We start from the raw sequence: 19204 nt of genomic DNA, 5'->3' as shown, positions 1-19204 counted from the left end.
GTCGGTCGGACATGGCGGTGGCAACAGAGAGCCAGCCAGCCAGCGCTAGCGGCTGAAATGAATGTACTGGCTTAAAGAAAAGTGACGATAATGGCCATTTGGAAAACCGTGAGGTCATGGTGGGCGTTAAGAAGGATGGCGCTTTATTGGATTTAATAAAGCAATGTTTAGATAGCTATCAATATTTCCTGCTGGTGACAGTAGTTAATAACAGCAAACAGCATTTAATTTTTTGGATGTTCTGGATTGCTCTTAGGAAACATCGCAAACATTTAGGGTGACGACGGGTATTACCGGCAGGTTTGTTCTCTTCGTCATGGGGGGCCAAATTTCTTGAAACTTGGTCGTATAACTCAGCTTGGTTGGGAAGGATTTGAGGCGAACTCTGAGTTCAACAGCTTTCAAAAAAAAAAACCATGACGAAGAGAACAAAACTGCCGAAAATACACAATTACCCCTATTTGCTGGAAATCACAGCTTTTTTTCTACTAAAATATGGGAGGATAATCTGCTCAATAGACATCTGAACAGAGAGGTTCAAAAGGTTAAGGACCGTCTTCTACATCATCAAGGACCTCTTCCACTAGACTTTTGTAGACGGCGTCATTGCGTTCCTTATCGTGCTTGAGCTTGAGGATCATTTCATCTGCACGAGTACGTCCAATACTGCGCACCTCGGCTCCCAGATCCACGAGCTTGGCGTCACGGCACTCCTCATCGCCTTCAAGACTTCCGAGTACTGGGACTGTTCAGTCTTGATTATGAGCGCATTGCCCTTCTGGCACTTGGCACCAGCCCTCCTACGCGGTTTCTTCCTTTACTTATTCCTCTCTTCTTTGGTCCAAAAGGCGTCCTCCCCCTGGCCAGTCCAACCTTGTGATAGATGAGGACTAAACAATAGTCGCAACCCCCCGTTCCCTTCGATTTGGGACGGGCCGGCCTTTTCAGGCCCACCCTTTCCACCTTTCCGAGACGCCTGGCAGGGGTCTGACTTGCAGGCTACACTACCGACCTCCGGGTTAACAGCCCGCTAGCCTTGCGGGCGCCACCTGGTAGCTCCTCCCCTGATGGCTGCTCATACACTTCTACGATTGTTTGTCATGAGCAATAGCATACGCCTCACTCCTGGGGCTACCCGCGAAAGCGAAGGCATCCGTCTGGGTAGACATCGTAGCCTTTACCTCGCGGGTTCTGCTGCTGCCGCATTTGCCACTTATTTCTCGTGGTCCTGCCTGACCGCCATCATTGATTTCCGAAGTTTGATAAGGGCTTGCTTGAGATCCTTACTAATATTGAACTTCGTAGACGCAAAGTCTATGATGCAGACACGCAGAGAGCTAATCACGATTCTCGATAACCACGCTCCTTCCAATACCTTACCCGAGAAACTTGCCTGGGAATAGGTCAGATTGCCCACGCTGGCACTACGTGCGCACTGCGCAGCTCATTTTTAACCCAGTAGTACGTGAAAAAAGGTCGCCACGTACTGGGAGGGAGGTACATAGGTACCGCACAGGCTCCGTTAACGATCGAGCATCTTTTTCACCCCCTTGATCTCTCATTCACTGGCACGGGTCGCTTGACACCTTGAATTGGTATTAATTCTATTCTTAGCCAGCAAGTACATGGCTGATTCGCAAAAGAGGGGATCGTCAAGGCCCTGGACTCCCATCCCTGCTGGTGTAGCTTTCCATACCAAACCTGTACTTTCGAGAGTTCAGAACTTTATATTGTCAATGACAGCGCCAGCCACGTCCTTACGATCACGTGGCCATCCGCCAGGTGTTGCATAAATGCCGCGAATACAACGTGCATATACTTCACTTGTTCATCGGTATTAAATTGGCGTATGATACAATCGATCGAGATCAGCTTTGCCAGATTATGCACGAATACGAATTCTTAGATAAACTGACATGATTGATCAAGGCGACGATGGATCGAGTGATGTGCGTAGTTCAGAGTATCAGGGAAACTCCCGAATCACTTCGAATCTCATGGAGGGTAACGGCAAGCAGATAGTCTTTCGTGCTTGCCGTTCAATATTGTTTTACTAAGACGGTGTAATAAGAACAGCGGGGATAAACACAAGTGGAACGATTTTCACGAAGTCCGTTCAGTTGCTTGGTTTCGCTGATGATATTGATATTGAAGCTCGCAAATTTGAGACGATGGCGGAAACGTACATCCGACTGAAGAAATAAACCAAGCGAATCGGATTAGTCGTTGTCAAAGACAGGAATCCAAGGAATCACTACGCCCACCACCACTGCTGTCCACCAACAACGACACCAGCAAAGAAATTCAGAGACGAATTGTGGCAGGAAATCGAGCTGACTTTAGACTCTGCAGAACTCTACGATCGAACAAGGCGACACGCTGGATCGAAGTTAACTATCTACAAAACGCTGATTAATCCACGCCGCGAAAATTGGGAGGCTACGGTGGGGGATCACTTCATGAGGATGTCGTATAGCAACCTGATTAAAATGGTTATCGAGAGCCATCCGACCGGTACAAGAAGACACTCCTCTCTCCTTCATGGATTCTTTCTGGATTTTTTCCTTTCTTGCTTCCTGTGTTTCTTTACAGATTTTATCTGGGATTTTTCAAAGGATTGCTCCAGGATTGCTTTTTTGAACTTCCGTAAGGAATTCTTTAAAGATACCTCCCGAGATATATTCCAGTACTCTTCAGGGAATGCTTCCGCATTCTTCCTTGAATTCTTTCCAAGATTCCATCAGGGATTTCTTCCGGACTTTCTTTATGAATTTCTTTGAATCCCAGAAATTATGCACTGATTCCCGAAATTTATTCATTGACTTCTTAAGATTTCCATATTCCCTTAACAAAAGAAATCCCAAGATTCATTCAAATATTGTTTCAATAATTCTATACGGAGTTTTTCCCCGGATAATTTCCGGAATTCCATCATTGGTTTCTCCTGGAATCCCTTCAGGCTTAAATTTCCTCCCAAGATTCCTGCCGATAGATATTCATTTAGAGATTCCTCCTCATTTTTTTAAAGGGATTTTATTATTGATTTTTTCTAAGATGCTTTAGCATTTTTTCCATAATTCTTTCACCAATTTCCCCCGGGATTCTTTCCAGGACTCCTGCGTTGTTAATGTTTTTTTAGGAATTTCTCCTGAGATTTCTTTAAACAGCCCTCTAGGAATCCTTTCGAGAACTCTTCCAGAATTTTCTCTTGCGATTCCTTTAGGGATTGCTTCCGGGATTCTTTCACGGCGTTCTCCTGTCAGGGATCTCTCCAGCATACTGCCTAGATTTTTTCCGGGAACTCCTCTCGATATTCTTACAGGAACTTCTACAGATATTCATTCAGGGATTCTTTCAGCGTTTATTCTTCATAAATTATTCCCAGGATCACTTCACTGAGTTTTGCTGGGTTTTTTCAATGACTCTTTCCTCCAGAGATTATTTCAGGGATTTCTTGAAAGATTCCTCCCGGGATTTCCCCGAGAGCTCCTTCCAGCATTCTTTCCGAGATTCAACTAGGGATTCCTTCCGTGATTTCTACTGGATTCTTTTAGAAATGATTGCTCCGCGATTCCTGCATTGATTCATCCAGAATATGACCCATGGTTTCTCCCGATTTTTTTTTCAGGGAATCCTGTGATTCTTTTAGTGATTTCTCCAGGAATGCTTTTGGGATTTATCCATGGATTCCTTCATGGACGCGTTTCGAGATTCTTTCCTAGATTTTTCCTAAGATTACTTTTTGTCTTTCTCGTCCACCAAAGTGTACTGAAAGGCTACATGTTCACTCAAAAAAGGAATTTTCGATAGAAGGCTCGGAAAGCCAAGTTACATACATGTATATATACACCGATCAACTCAGTTCGACGAATAGAGATGATATATTTATTGGTTGTTGATATTTATCGGTGATTGCTACACACTAACGCCACTAGTGTGGCGAGTGTATCGATTTAGACAAATCTGATGATGGCTGAAGAAGAGTAAGCCGAAACGTAATGAATCGAGGCGTTAGTGTGTAGCAATCACCGAAAAATATCAACAATCAATAAATATACCATCGGACGGTGACTAAAACCCTACAGAATAGAGATGATGTCTGTATGTGTGTATGTATGTGTATTTGTATGTATGTCTGTGCAGAAAAAAGTTCACTCATTTTTAAGGCACTTCCCATTGGTCGATTTTACGGATTTATGGCCTTTCTTTCCGTAGTTATGGCCATTTCAGTGATCCGAACCAGCACTGGTAGCACTCGCTGCATATACATTAGTATGGGACAAACGTCAAATTCTCGCTCCAGTTGACTTTTTCGATTCCATTTAGGTCTCATGTGAACTGTGCAAAATTTCAGCGCAATCGGTGAAACTATAATTTAGCGCAAGCGGTTCAAAGTTTTCATATGATTTACTATGGGAAAAGTTGCACGTTCATCTAAAAATTCCCAGAGGTCGTCCCTTGTCTCCTTATATTCAAATCGATCAATGCTTCTTGTAGAAAAATCATTAATGAAACTTCCCTTCAAAGATCGCAAAACAATTATTTTTTTTAATTAATTAATTAATTAATTAATTAATAATTAATTAAATTATTATTATTTTTTTTATTTTTTTTATTTTTTTTATTTTTTTTTTTTATTTACGTGTAAGTTAAAATACACGTAAATAAAAACAAAAAAAAATTACCGATAAGTGATCCGACGAACGGCTTTTTGTTTTGTTTTATCAGCAGCACTGCTGCTGCCGTTGCTGCATGGGGTGGCGGGTGGCATCACCACCCCCAGAAACAGCAGCAGCCAAGGCAGCAGCTACAGTGCTGCTGATAAAACAAAATAAAAAGCCGTTCGTCGGATCGCTCATCGGTCATACCTAAATTAATAACTTTTTCCACAAGCATCCAATTGTTTTGCGGTCTTTGAAGGGAAGTTTCATAAATGATTTTTCTACAAGAAGCGTTGATCGATTTGAATTAAGGCGACAAGGGGCGACCTCTGGGATTTTTGTTTGAAAGTGTAACTTTTCCCATAGTAAATCCTATGTAACCTTTGAACCGCTTGCGCTAAATTATAGTTTCACCGATTGCGCTGAAATTTTGTAGAGTTCATATGGGACCTAAATGGGATCTAAAAAGTCGACTGGAGCGATGATTTATTTTTTCCATACAAGCGTGTCCCATACTAATATACATATGTAAAATTGACTGCGGCGATTTTTGTAACCTTTGGTATGGTTGACGAATTTTGTGCGAAAATCAACACTAGAGACCAGAAATTCCACGATGTTAGCCCAAAATTTAAGATGGCGACCTAAAATCTAAGATGGCGGCTCCCAATTCAAGATGGTTACTGATTAATGATGTCTTACGGCTCTAAAACCATGCAATATGGGTATATTTGGTATTGCGAAGATGTCCGGAATCCAAAAATGGCGACCAGAATATCCACCCAAGTAACAATTTTAATTTTATCAAAGTTTTTTAGCGATTCAAAAATCCTAAACATAAAACCATTGATGCCGACTTGAAAATGTTCTCGAGTTCTTGTATGCCTCAATAAGCCCACGTTCTGGCTAGTTGGCCCAGTCTTATTACGATCTCGATCTACAGGACTTTCGTATGCAAACCGGCTTAGGATTTCAGGTTGTATCACAGTTTTATCAATCTTCTAAATAAAACCATCTTCTGACCTGTCAAATAATTGTTTTGATTATTTTTCACTCTCAATGTTCGATCGTCAGAATAAATTATGCTTGATTGTTTATCCAGCCATCAATTGGAAAGATGCAGATATGGAATTCAGATTTGTTTTCCTATTTAATACGTGTCAGGAAACATGCCACGGAAAATTTGTGGTGAATATGACTGTGATAATGACAAAAACTAAGTGCGTCACACAAACTATGCATAATTTGGAAGTTAAATGCATTTAATTTACTCGGTGGAATTGGGTGCAAAAAAGGTTTTTTCAACACAGCGGAGTTTAAAAGACATTATGTAATTTTTCTGACAGAATAAAATGATGGATACGTGTTGTATGGTTTAATTTGATCTTAAGCTGTACGTGAAATCATAAAATTGAGTAAAAAATTTTCTGTATTTACATAAATTATCCCGGCTAGGCGACATATTTTTCTGATAAAACTCTGTGTTCCTGATGATTCCTCCAATAGGGCTAACCCTCCTGAGGTAGTCATAACTGAGCTCATGATAGAACTAGCGGTTTTATCACAGCATTTTTTTTGGTTTATGTTACGGCCACGAAATCTTTTGTTGGTTTTATGCATTGCCTCACAGTTTTGTGTATTTGTTTAAAAAAAAAAAATCTCTCCGACAACAACCGCAAATGCACGTTTTATTGAAATGGTATATAATAAGTGATAAAACCAATTCATGTCTACTTGCAAGTCTTTAATTGAAGATGTTTATAGCAGAAGTTATATGATAGTTTTATGGAACGCCAAAGGTTCAAAGTATAAAACTACCACATAAAACTTATTTAGAACAACTAGCTTTTTGACATGCTCGTTTAAAACCAGGATAAAACATGAATAAACCTTCAAGGCATGCTGATTGTTACTTGGGCAAGATGGTAGCCAAAAATTCCAGATGGCGGCTCAAAATCCAAGATGCGACTGTTTGATGGAGTTTTAGGCCCTAAATCCATGCGATTTGGGAATGTTTGGAATGGCGAAGATGTCCGGAGTCCGAAAATGGCGACCAAAATATCCTAGATGGTGACCTAAAATCCAAGACGGCGGCTCCAAATTCAAGATGGTGCCTGTATAATAGAGTTTTGGGCTCTAAAACCATACAATATGGATATTAGTATGGTACACGCTTGTATGGAAAAAGTAAATCCTCGCTCCAGTCGACTTTTTAGATTCCATTTAGGTCCCATATGAACTGTGCAAAATTTCAGCGCAATTGGTGAAACTATAATTTAGCGCAAGCGGTTCAAAGTTTTCATAGGATTTACTATGGGAAAAGTTACACTTTCAGATAAAAAATCCCAGAGGTCGTCCCTTGTCTCCTTAATTCAAATCGATCAATGTTTCTTGTAGAAAAATCAATTATGAAACTTTCCTTCGAAGACAGCAAAACAATTGGATGCTTGTGGAAAAAGTTATTGATTTATTACCGATTAGTGATCCAACGAACGGCTTTTTATTTTGTTTTATCAGCAGCACTGCTGCTGCCGTTGTTGCATGGGGTGGCGGGAGGCATCACCACCCCCAGGAACAGCAGCAGCCAAGGCAGCAGCTACAGTGCAGCTAATAAAACAAAACAAAAAGCCGTTCGTTGGATCACTAATCGGTAATAAATTAATAACTTTTTTCACAAACATCCAATTGTTTTGCGGTCTTCGAAGGAAAGTTTCATGAATTATTTTTCTACATGAAACGTTGATCGATTTGAATTAAGGAGACAAGGGGCGACCTCTGGGATTTTTTATCTGAAAGTGTAACTTTTCCCATAGTAAATCCTATGAAAACTTTGAACCGCTTGCGCTAAATTATAGTTTCACCGATTGCGCTGAAATTTTGCACAGTTCATATGGGACCTAAATGGGATCTAAAAAGTCGACTGGAGCGAGGATTTGATATTTGTCCCATACTAATGGATATTAGGCCTGTCCAGCTTTTAAAAAATGTTCTCTGATTCTCAAGTCCACCCCCATATTTTGATTGGCATCCTAAAAGAAGTAACTGGTCAAAATTTCAGCCAAATCCATTAAAATTAAGAGGTGCATCAAATCAATTTTGTGTTTTTCGACTATTTTTGAACTTCAAAAAATCATAACTACACTAAAACATGTCAAAACTGAATTCTTTTGGCAGAAATTGAAAGCTATACTTGTTTGCTACAACTTCTCCGAACAACGTGTGCCAATAGAATTGACGGAAACATGTGTAATTATCACATTTGTAATCAGAAAAACCTTAAAAAGTTGATTTTTTGATAGATTTTGTTCTGGAACACCCTAATATACTTAATAAGTTGGATTTTTCAAAACGGCATCATATTCTCCAATGTTTTTTGGTTATTTGCTTCTCTGGCACCAATGCTGTAGGAGTTGAGCAAAAATTACTAAAATTCGTGAAAGCCAAATGTGGCCTAAAAACTAGCTTTTCGGGTGCAATCACGCTTTGGCGCGCAAAAAGTGGCATCGCGTCAGCACTGATATGATAGTCAACACCTGTCATCGCGCTTGTTTGTTATCACCCGTGGTAGGGGGTAGCCAAGGCAAACTACTAGGAAACAAAGCTACTACGTTCAGTACAATTTCGCGCCACAACGTGATTGCCTCCAAAAAGCTAGTATTTAGGCCACATTTGACTTTCACGAATTTTAGTAATTTTTGCTCAACTCCTACAGCATTGGTGTCAAAGAAGCAAATAACCAAAAAACATTGGAGAATATGATGCCGTTTTAAAAAATCCAACTTATTAAGTATATTAGGGTGTTCCAGAACAAAATCTATCAAAAAATCAACTTTTTAAGGTTTTTCTGATTACAAATGTGATAATTACACATATTTCCTTCAATTTTATTGGCACACGTTGTTCGGAGAAGTTGTAGCAGACAAGTATAGCTTTCAATTTCTGCCAAAAGAATTAAGTTTTGACATGTTTTAGTGTAGTTATGATTTTTTGAAGTTCAAAAATAGTCGAAAAACTCAAAAATGATTTGATGCACCTCTTAATTTTAATGGATTTGGCTGAAATTTTAACCAGTTACTTCTTTTAGGATGCCTATCAAAATATGGGGGTGGACTTGAGAATCAGAGACCATTTTTGAAAAGCTGGACAGGCCTAATGGATATATTTGGAATGGAGAAGATGTCCGGAGTTTAAAAATGGCGACCGAAATTTTCAAGACGACGGTCTAAAATCCAAGATGGCAGCTTCAAATTCAAGATGGCGTCTGTTTAATGGAATTTTAGGCCCTAAAATCATGCAAAATGGGTTGATATGAGGAAGATGTTCGGGGTCGAAAAATGGCGACCAGAATTTCCAAGATGGTGATCTGATATCCAAGATGGCTGCTCCAAATTCAAGATGACGGCTGTTTAATGGATTTTAGGCACTAGAACCATGCAATATGGGTATGTTTAGCATAGGGAAGATGTCTGGACTCCCAAAATGGCGAAAATAATATCAAAGATTGTGACCTAGAATCCAAGATGGCGGCGTAAAATCCAATAAAGCGCCTCCAAATTCAAAATGGCGATTGTTTAATAGAATTTTAGGCTCAAAACCATGAAATATGACTATGTTTGGTATTGTCAAGATGGCCGGAGTTTAAAAAAGGAGACCAGAATATCTAAGATGGCGTCTCAAAATTCAAGATGGCGGCTGTTTAATGGAGGTTTAGACTTTAAAACCATGCAATGTGGGTATATCTGGTATGGAGAAAAAGCCTGGAGTCCAAAAATGGCGACCAGAATATCCAAGACGGCGCTCTAAAATCCAAAATGGCTGTCCAAATTTAAGATAGTGTTTTTTTTTTCTCAAGTTTGAGACTCAAACATCAAAAGCCAGATGAACGATAGGATTTCTGCTGCCACAAAATGGATTTTTGTTAAACGTATGAAAGTGCGATATCCATCAACATGTCACTTGAGTTTTGTTCAAATAGGTTTTCGAAGACACGAGAAAGGTGCCAGGTGATGGAGTAATTCGGGTTTTTTTTTTATCTTTATCTTCGCGATTTTTAACCCAGGACCTGTTCATCTAGGAAACCATGTTTTATTTCTTTTCCGAATAAAAAATCCACAGTTTTGTGAGTTAATCGGGAGTGAAAATCGATCCCAGGTCCTCGGCGTGATAGTCACTGACATAAACCATCAAAGCAGATCCGGTCCAATCCAGGACTAGCTTCAGGGATTTCTTCCGTGTTCTCTTAGAGATTTCTCTTGAGTTTTTTTTTTCTGGAAATACTACAAGATTCGCCATCGCCACTAGGTGGATTAATTAGGCTTTCAATTGTTGTCATCTCTTTCACTCGTTTAGAGCAATCTTGTATCCATAAGGGTCAGAATGCAGCAATTAGTACAAAATTTGAGATAAAATACAACATGGGAAAATTATCAAAAGTTGTGGACCCACATTGAAGATTTTTTTTTGGAATAAACACCTTGACCAATTTTTTTTGTGAAATCATGTTTATTTTATTGGAACATGACCATTGATAACAAAATTGTTTGAAGATTTAAATTATGAGACACCTTGTGGTGAATTGGGAGCGGAAACATTGGAAGAATCTCTAATGCTTCTCCCTGAATACCTTACTTATGTGATTAGTAAGGATAATCCTTCTTTTAATCGATTTATTTAACATCAATTTCTATTACGTGGCTTTTGGTTTTCAATTTTCTGAAATAAAACCACTCAGCGTCCAATAAACAACGAGATTTTCCTTTTATTATTTTCTACAGTATCCACTTAACCTTATCGCAACCGCCCACTCCGGGCCTCAGAATTTACACCCATTTATCTTTTCCATACGCTATATCTCTAGATATCACTTTACAGCATCCACCAGACCAGGATCTACCGGCTGAGGCATCGTCGTACCATTCTTGCTTGTCCCGCGTTGGTTAGGTGGTTGCTATTTTTACTGTAGGTTAATGAATCCTCGCGGCTATTTGTCATCCAGTAGGTTATTCAGCCAACACTACTGTATCTACTAGTATACTTGTAATTTCTACCACATTTCACCTTTTGCACGATTTTCGTTTTTTTGCCGCACAGAGCTGGGTTGAACTGGCTGCATCTCGGTGTAACATTTTCGTGAAGAAATCGTCACTTTGACTGAGCTTTCCGCTAGACGTAGAAAGAAAATAGCAGTACATTTTATGTGTCCATGAAATACACAATATGCCTCACATGAAATAATACAAATACAAATAAAAATTGCCAAATATTGGGGGGGGGGCAAAACCATGCTTGCCCTCCCTAAGTTGGCGCCTATGCATGAATCCCAACATTATTGTAGTCCTAGTCGTGCACCAATGAGAGTATATTAAAGGTGAGGAAGAAGAAGAGATGGCTATGTATTAGTAAGCAAAGAAAAATGTAAACACAAATAGTGACGTCACTATTTGACACGCGTTCTTATGGGAGCTCGCTTTGCTTGTAGTAGTGACATGTTTTACACCAAACACGGATCTCACGCACACAAAGCATCTCTTCCACACCTCCATTATACTCTCATTGGTCGTGCACATTTTTGTCTCAGTTTTGATTTTGGATTTACGAAACTCATCGTAACAAGCATACCTGTTTTTTTTATCAGTATTAACGAGATTTTAAACCCTAGGCTAGTTCATCTCCGGACCCACGCTTTACTTCCCTTCCGAAGGAAGAACTCATATTTGTGTGAGTTTGTCGGGAGTGGGATTCGATCCCAGGTCCTCGGCGTGAAAGTCACGTGCTTTAACCATCACACCAGGTCCGCTCCAGCATACCTGTTGAATTTCGGCTCAGAAATGCACTTTTGAAACTGGAAAGGTTTTGAATCCGTTTTGTTGTCGCGAAAACCTTACCCTACGAGTGAAAACTGTTTGCGTCTAGCGACAAGAGTTTGTTTTCGTTTTTCATTTCTCAGCTAACTGGGGCGTAAGACTTTTGCCACTTTAGAGAGCTAAGAATAGGAGGACATCTTCGCACCCGACACACCCGACACAGCCGGTTAAAACTTGTCTCATAAATATCCTCGGGTGTTGTGAAGGGCACACTTTCTTTTTGAGTAGTTTGTGACAAGCGTGCAAATGTCATAAAAAACTTTTCCTCTCTGACTTCCCATTCGATGGTGGGGTGGGGAAGGGAAGAATCGGATGCTGCCGTGTTGAAGCTACTGCACAAAGAAAGTTCACGTGAAGCACTCCGGTATGATTGCACCCGAGTGAGTGAGTGTCGCCTCAGTTAGCTCCCGGCACCCTTCACCCGGTTCAACCCACGCACAAACGGAAGGCACTAAATTTAGTCTGCTTCCGTGATCCTGACCTAGATTCGCAGGAACTGAAACCACCCACGCCCTAGCTACCGGTGCCCAGCCCCAGAGGTATGGGGGTGGTTACTGCTTTGTCGAGCTTTGTTATCACCTCCATCGAGATGGTTCGTTTGGATCGTTAAAACTAGCAGCACGCTTTGAACGTTGGACACTGGAGGCGTAATTGCCATTTGACAACGCTTTTCTGTTTACTTGCTGAAGAGTTAGCTGTTCAAGGGAATAGTTTTTGCCAGGAGCTTATCTTCGGATTGTTGCTGGCTAGTTGGGTGACATTTATACTTTTGTGCCATGGAATGGAGACGTACGGTATTGTAATATATTCCATGAATTCCATTTCCGGATGTCTTAGTATAGGTTACCCTCATACGCGCCAACTTGTGACGTAGTTGGGGGGGGCGAGGCCTCTCAAAACCAATCAAATTCGGAATATTTCAACGCACTTCATCTAGTTTAGGCATATTTACGTAAAAACTAGTGCATTGAGGTGAAAAAAGATGAATTTTGTCCAATTTTGGAGAGCTACGTCACAAGTTGGCGCCTATGGTTACCCTTTTAGAAAGGGAGATCTGAATGTATGCGATAATTTTTGGGGCATATTGTTCTCAAACTTCTGTGCAAAATGTTCCATAACCGGCTACAGGAGAAGATTGGCGTAACTCCCCAACGGCATCATGCAGGATTCTGTGACAGACGATCCTTTGTGGAACATGTTCCTGGAGTCTCTCTACCGGGTGTTCATTGATTACGAAAAAGCATTCGACCATCTCAATCACGCAAATAAGTGAGGGGCCCTTAGGCGCGGGACTGTCCTTTAAAAATGCATCGGCGTACGATGCCAAGCAGGATCACGTCATACTCGTGAAGACTGCAGCAGCGGCGGAGCCTGTGAAAGAAAAGGTTACGAAGTCTACCCAGGCGGAGGCCTTCGCTTTCGCAGGAAGTAAAAAAGGTGTGGTGGATGCAACTGCTCGTGATAAGCAATCTCAGAAGCGGGTGAGGCAGCCATCAGGTGAGGAGCTGGCTGGCAGTGCCCACAAGGCCAGAAGGATACTAACCCCGAAGGTCGAAAGTAATGCCGGCCAGTCGGACCCCAGCCAGGGTTCCCGGAAAGCTGAGAAGGGTGGGCTTGAAAAGGCTGGCCCGTCCCGGAAGAATGGAAACAAGGGGTTGCGACCGTTGTTAGAACCACAGCAACCACAGAGTAGAGCGAACCAAGGGGAGGTCCCCCTTGAACGAATGTCGAGCGGAAGAGAAAGAAGATAAAGCCGCAGGTCGAGGAAGCTAGGGACGTCAAACCAAGCCGTAAAAGAGAAAGGCGACGCGCTCGTCATCAAGACCGAACAGTCGAAGTACTCGGACGTCTTGTAGGCGATGCGAAGTGACGCCATGCTCGTGGGAGACGACGTGCGCAGTTTCAGAAGTACTCGTACGGGTGAGATGATCCTGGAGCTGAAGCGCGATATGGAGCACAAGGGCGCAGCCTACAAAAGTTTAGCGGTAGAGGTCATTGGCGAAGGAGTAGAGGTGAAGGCTCTCACACAACAGGCGACTCTGAAGGTGAAGAACCTAGACGAGGTCACCGAAGCGGAAGAGCTCGTCACCGCACTGCGGCAACAGTGCGAGGAGCAGGTGGCCGCCGCAGCCGTTAGGCTACGGAAGGGCCCGGTAGGGACAGAGGTGACGTTGGTGCAGCTATCTGTGGCGGACGACAAAAAGCCCGTTAAAGTAGGGAGGATGAAGGTAGGCTGGTGCGTATGTCACCTGACGTTCCACGAGCCACCAGAGGTTTGCTTTAGGTATTTGGAATCAGGACACAAGTCATGGGACTACAAAGGCCCTGACAGGAGCTGACTGTGCAGGAGATGTGGCACCGAAGGCCGTAAGGCGCAAGGCTGCATGAGTTACGAGGAATCCGTGAACAACAGGCATCCAATGGGTGGTCCAAGGTGCCCGCTCTTTAAGAAATCCGCAGTGAACAAATTACAGTGCAGGTAACGCAGCTGAACCTGAACCACTGTGATGCTGCTCAGCAAACTGCTTTATCAGGCGGTTACTGAGTGAAGGACGGATATCGCCATCATAACGGACTCATACCGAGTATCTGCCGGCAACGGCAATTGGATCGTGGATGGGTCTGGAAAAATGGCGGCAATATGGACGACGGGTAAATACCCCGTCTAATAGTTGATGTCTAATACATATGAGGGCTTCGTGATCGTCAATCTAAACGGGGTCTTTTTCTGTAACTGTTATGCGCCCCGCGGTGGTTAATCGAGCAGTTCACGCAGATGCTGGACCAGAGTTTAAAATTTTCATTTTCAATGAGTGAAATTCAATGTGAATTTTGAAGATTCTCAACTGAGGGATCAATATAAAATTCATTTTGGTGAATGATTTTTTTCACCTATTCATTCATTTTTCTGTCACTTACAATTTTCACTGAGAAACAAAACTGGACCGTAACTCCCCATTATACTTCCAACTACCTCAAAACTTGTGTATAGTAGTTAATTAGAAAATTAATTATGTTCTCTATTTGTCCATTAAGTCGGATTGTGCGTCTGTTAACAGAAATTGGACATTTTACGACGTGCTTAAAAATATTCGTGACAGAGAATTGAATGAAAAAAGAGAGGCATTCAGCTGACAATGAATGTGGCCAAACACGAATGAAAAAATGAGAATATCAATCTTCACTTTCAATCTTCGAATTTTTTCCTCTCTGTGCTGGACTGTATGACTACCATGCTGACAAGGCAAGGGCCGGTGGTAATAGTGGGTGGCTTCAATGCCTGGGCCGTGGAATGGAGAAGCCGCTTCACAAAACCAGCGAGGTCAGAACCTGCTACAGACACTGGCCATGTCGGTACCAAGAGTACCTTTAGCCGGAACGGTGCGGAGTCGATAATTGACGTTACTTTTTGTAGTCCTGGCCTAACAATTAGTTCGAACTGGAGAGTAGACGATAGCTACACCCACAGCGACCACCTGGCGGCTCGCTACATTATCGACTACAACAACAGCAGGCAGCGGGTAGAGGAAGAGGCGGCTGGGCCAAAGCCAAGGTCAAGCCCTCGCAGGTGGAAGACATCATACTTCGACGAAGGGGTATTTAGGGAGGTGCTCCGCGGCGAGCACGATCAGAGGAAGAGCAAAACGAACGGTGGCTAGTATTCGCTTTGAGGGTCTCTGTCAGAGTGCCAATGCGAACCCGTGGGGTGATGCCTACAGGATCGTGATGTGCAAGACGAGAGGTGTAATGGCTCCTACTGAGCAATCTCTAGAGATGTTGGGGGGGGGGGGGATCATCTGAGGGGCTTCTTCCATGTCATGCTCATAGTCCTTGGCCTAGTCCTCCCAGGCCTAGTCCTAGCATAGTTCTTCTGTCGTAGGGCAGCCGGGAGCTGGGGTTGCCGATGAGGAGAGGATTACCGATGTGGAATTTGGGGGGATAACAAAGTCCCTTAGCGTTGGTAAGGCCCCCGGTCCGGACGGAGTTCCGAACCTGGCCTTGAAAGTAGCTATTGCAGAGGCTCCCGAGATGTTCAGGTCTGCAATGAAGAAATGCCTGGACAAGGGAGTTTTCCCAGAGGTTTGGAAAGGCAGAGCCTGATTTTATTGTCAAAGGCGGAGAAACCTCCGGGAGACCCGTCAGCATATAGACCAATATGCTTGATCGACACAACGGGGAAATGGCTCAAAAAGATCATCCTCAATAGAATGTTAAGGTACACCGATGGTGAAAATGCCGAGAAAGCACTAGAGCGTAAGAGAAGGGAGATTGGCTACTGTACAGTAGGGGCTCTGGATGTAAGGAATGCGTTTAATAGCTCCAGCTGGCCAGCTATCGTCTAGGGATACCTGGGTACCTGTACAAGATTCTCGGAAGTAACTTTCAGAATCTAGTACTAAATAGTTTACGACTCAGAGGTGGGTCGGAAGTACTTTCACATAACCTCAGGAGTCCTGCAAGGTTCCATCCTGAGTCCGGTGCTATGGAATATCATGTACGACGAGGTGTTGAGGTTGAAGTTCCCGGTGGCAATCGTTGGCTTCGCTGAAGGTCTACAGTACTTGATACACGCTGTTCAGTTGGAAGCAGACGTGGTGACGACCCTGTCTGTCTTCCGATGACAAAGGTCGGGGTAAGCAACACTCGGGAAACTGGCTAAGCGCCAGCGAGTCCTCAATGTTCGTTGCTGCAGGCTACGCAGCTAACCTTAAGGATGGGATACGCACTAGCCCCTCTCTGAAGCAATGCCTTATTAGTGGTTCCGGAGAGACGAAGGGTTTCGCCCGATTTGGTCCAGAAGGTGAGCATCAGGATCTTTTCTTTGATGGGACATCAAGCCAAGAAGAACAAGAAGAAAGCATACAAAATGACTGAATCGCGGCTTCCATGTATAACCACCTTAAATCAGTGCCGCATAATATCGCTTTTCATTTTTATTGCGACCAGGCAGAAGCTACCCGCGCACTTAACAGAGCCGACCGAATCCAATTGGGCCATCATCATGGGATGGATATTATCATCATAAAGCATCTCTGAACAAACTGGAGCGGCCGGCATCAGCATTGGGAAGCTAGCCACCATCAGCAGCAGCACCCACCGTCCGATTGTCGTGATCCCTTCCCGCTCGCTACACACTACACCGACGATGGATGATGTAATTTATGTGTGAGAAAGTCCATAAATTATACAAACATTTCCATTGTTCTTCGGGAACTCTCTCGTCGCCCCCACGAGTTGGACTTGGACCGACTAAACAGCAAACCAAGATCTGGACGTGTGGCGCGGTGCAGACAGGTCCGTCGCTGCCGCTGTGTTTGGTGTTGGTACCCATGGAGGTGACCCGATGATTATGGGGTACGCGGCGGCGGTTTGCTCCGACGGCGGCGACGACGACGACGATGAGAAACCTGCCCGGGGTGATGAACTCGGTGTGAATAATTGGACGAGTTCCGAGAAACAGAAAGGTGCGACCTAATGCTTCAATTTTCCGGGTTCTTTATAATTGCGTTTTGGAGCGGATTAATATTTACATATCTTTGCTCTTAAAGTATTAGAAGAATTAATGATTGAGGTGATAAATCACCTCATGACTTACAATTTCTTCAATTGACATTCAAATGTTGTTTCTACAGCGATTTATCTTCATCTACTCCTTGGTTCTTCATCATCATAAACTTCTTCTTAGAAGGCTGATCCTGTTTCTGAGATTCTGTTCGTGAAAACTAGCCATAATAGACTTGTAAGAACCTGCCGTAGAACACAAAAGCGAAATTCATATGCTCGGTTCAGTGATGAGTTGAATAACAAATTGAAATAATCAAAAGTTTAAATAATTGAACTTTAAATTGGTGTTTAAAGTGTCTTAGTTAATTTGATTTTATTTTAATTCGTTTATCATATAGAAAGCTCTAATATCTTTACCAAAGTATTTCAAAGAAATTTCAAATACAGTAAACCTTGGACTAAACCGGTAATTTCATGAAGATACCTGTGAAACTGTCTTCCCCAAGCTAAGAGAAGCTCTTTCAGCTTTCAACTGCATATGTCCAGTTATGAACTTAAAAAAAATGAAGTCCATGCTCCCGAGTGTTCTCTGAAATGGACGTGATGTGTCTTCATTCCGGTAGAAAGTAAAACCCGTAAAAGTTGAAATTAAAAAAGTTCCTTATATTTCCAAGCAATCCTCAACCTCCTCGATGTGTTGAAATGATGGAATCTAATCTTTATCTACCTACTGCTCGGAATTGAATTCCAGTGTCTGAACTTTCCCTCCGACAAGTTGGTTAAAATTACAAGAAGTGCTTCTTTAAATGTCCATTTCTGGGCAAACGAGAGGGAAGAGACCAAACGGACAAAGGAAAAGCCACCGCAAAAGGAAGCCCAGAGAACAGGATAATATCCATTACACCTGCTCGGTGGTGATACGCTTCCACCACGCAATCCTGCGGTTAAGAATAGAAGACAAAAAAAACTCCGAAAAGGTGTTACACTTCTGTCAGGGTTGGATGGTAGAAGCAAATATGACGGAACGAGAAGTAAGGAATGGACACATACTAATTCGAATGAGTTGTGATGTCATCCCTGATAAAGGGTAATGACCAAAAGCGAGTTGCTTCCTTTCCTCCTTTTTATTCTGTTAAATGACCAACCAAGTCCTAGAAGTATTTCACGCTATAAGTGCCAGCAGTTTTAAAGTTTAATGCAATGAGAATGTAATAAAATGGACAATGGAATTGCTCACACACTCATGTCTGTAATTTGTAACCATGCTTACAAGGACTGCTTAAAGAGCTGTGATGAGATATTTTTTTCTAGTTAGGAGTTGAAAAAATAATGCTTACCAAAATTGATTGATGTCTCGCAGAATCAGGAAATATGAAATTTTGTCAGCACCTTGTGCCTCATGTCCAGAAACTTCTGAAAAGAAAGAAAAATGTAGACTAAATAATTTCCGAAGCTTCAATGATAGAAAACAATACTGAACTAAACTAAACTAAACTAGAAACAATGAATAATTCAGTTCAGTTCATCGTAGGATTTTATAAAGGCATAACATTGTTCTCAATACTAGCAGCATAAGATCAAACCTTATAGCACTGTACAAAGTATAGTACCACAATTCAGAGTATTTTAGGGATGTGAAGATAATAAGAATAAAGATAATTGCGTATTTTCCGAAAAATCTCATTCTAAAAACCATAAATAGATCACCAAGATACGGAAAATGTTATTGTCAATGTTTTTTTTTGCTTGGGCCCTGCTCAAAAGTAAGGCGAGAGTCAAAATGGCGAACTAGTGTTCTTTTTAGAGCTTTTAAAATGCTGATTGTTCTCAGCTCAAGGCACTGTGTAAAGGTTTGTAAGCAAAATTAAAAAAGCTGAGAAAGAAAGTTAACCTGTTCACGTATGCCACTGCATTTTTATAGATATAACGAGCTCCATGAGCGTCTCCAGTTAGCCTACTAGTTAAGGCTATGGATCGCCAATCCGGAGGCGGCGGGTTCGATTCCCGTCCGGTCGGGAAAATTTTCTCGACTCTCTGGGCAGTGTACCATTGTACTTGTCACACAATGTACAAATTCATGCAATGGCAGGCAAACAAAGCCCTTCAATTAATAACTGCTGACGTGCTCTAAGAACACGAAGTTGAAGAGAAGCAGGCCAAGTTCCAATGCGAATG

General features: G+C 42.3%; 1 protein-coding gene across 1 annotated transcript in view; it reads right to left on the bottom strand.

Annotated features, from left to right (window-relative positions):
* The window catches only part of LOC109426211 (uncharacterized), a 445168-nt gene extending 426724 nt beyond the window's left edge, over positions 1-18444 (bottom strand). The window contains exon 1 of the mRNA XM_062860009.1: positions 18367-18444. The gene's annotated coding sequence lies outside the window, so the exon portion shown is untranslated. The remainder of the gene's footprint in view (positions 1-18366) is intronic.
* Between the last annotated feature and the right edge of the window lie 760 nt (positions 18445-19204).

The sequence above is a fragment of the Aedes albopictus genome, chromosome 3 (assembly GCF_035046485.1).
Source record: "Aedes albopictus strain Foshan chromosome 3, AalbF5, whole genome shotgun sequence".
Taxonomy (NCBI): domain Eukaryota; kingdom Metazoa; phylum Arthropoda; class Insecta; order Diptera; family Culicidae; genus Aedes; species Aedes albopictus.
This window is presented reverse-complemented; position numbering and strand designations above follow the sequence as displayed.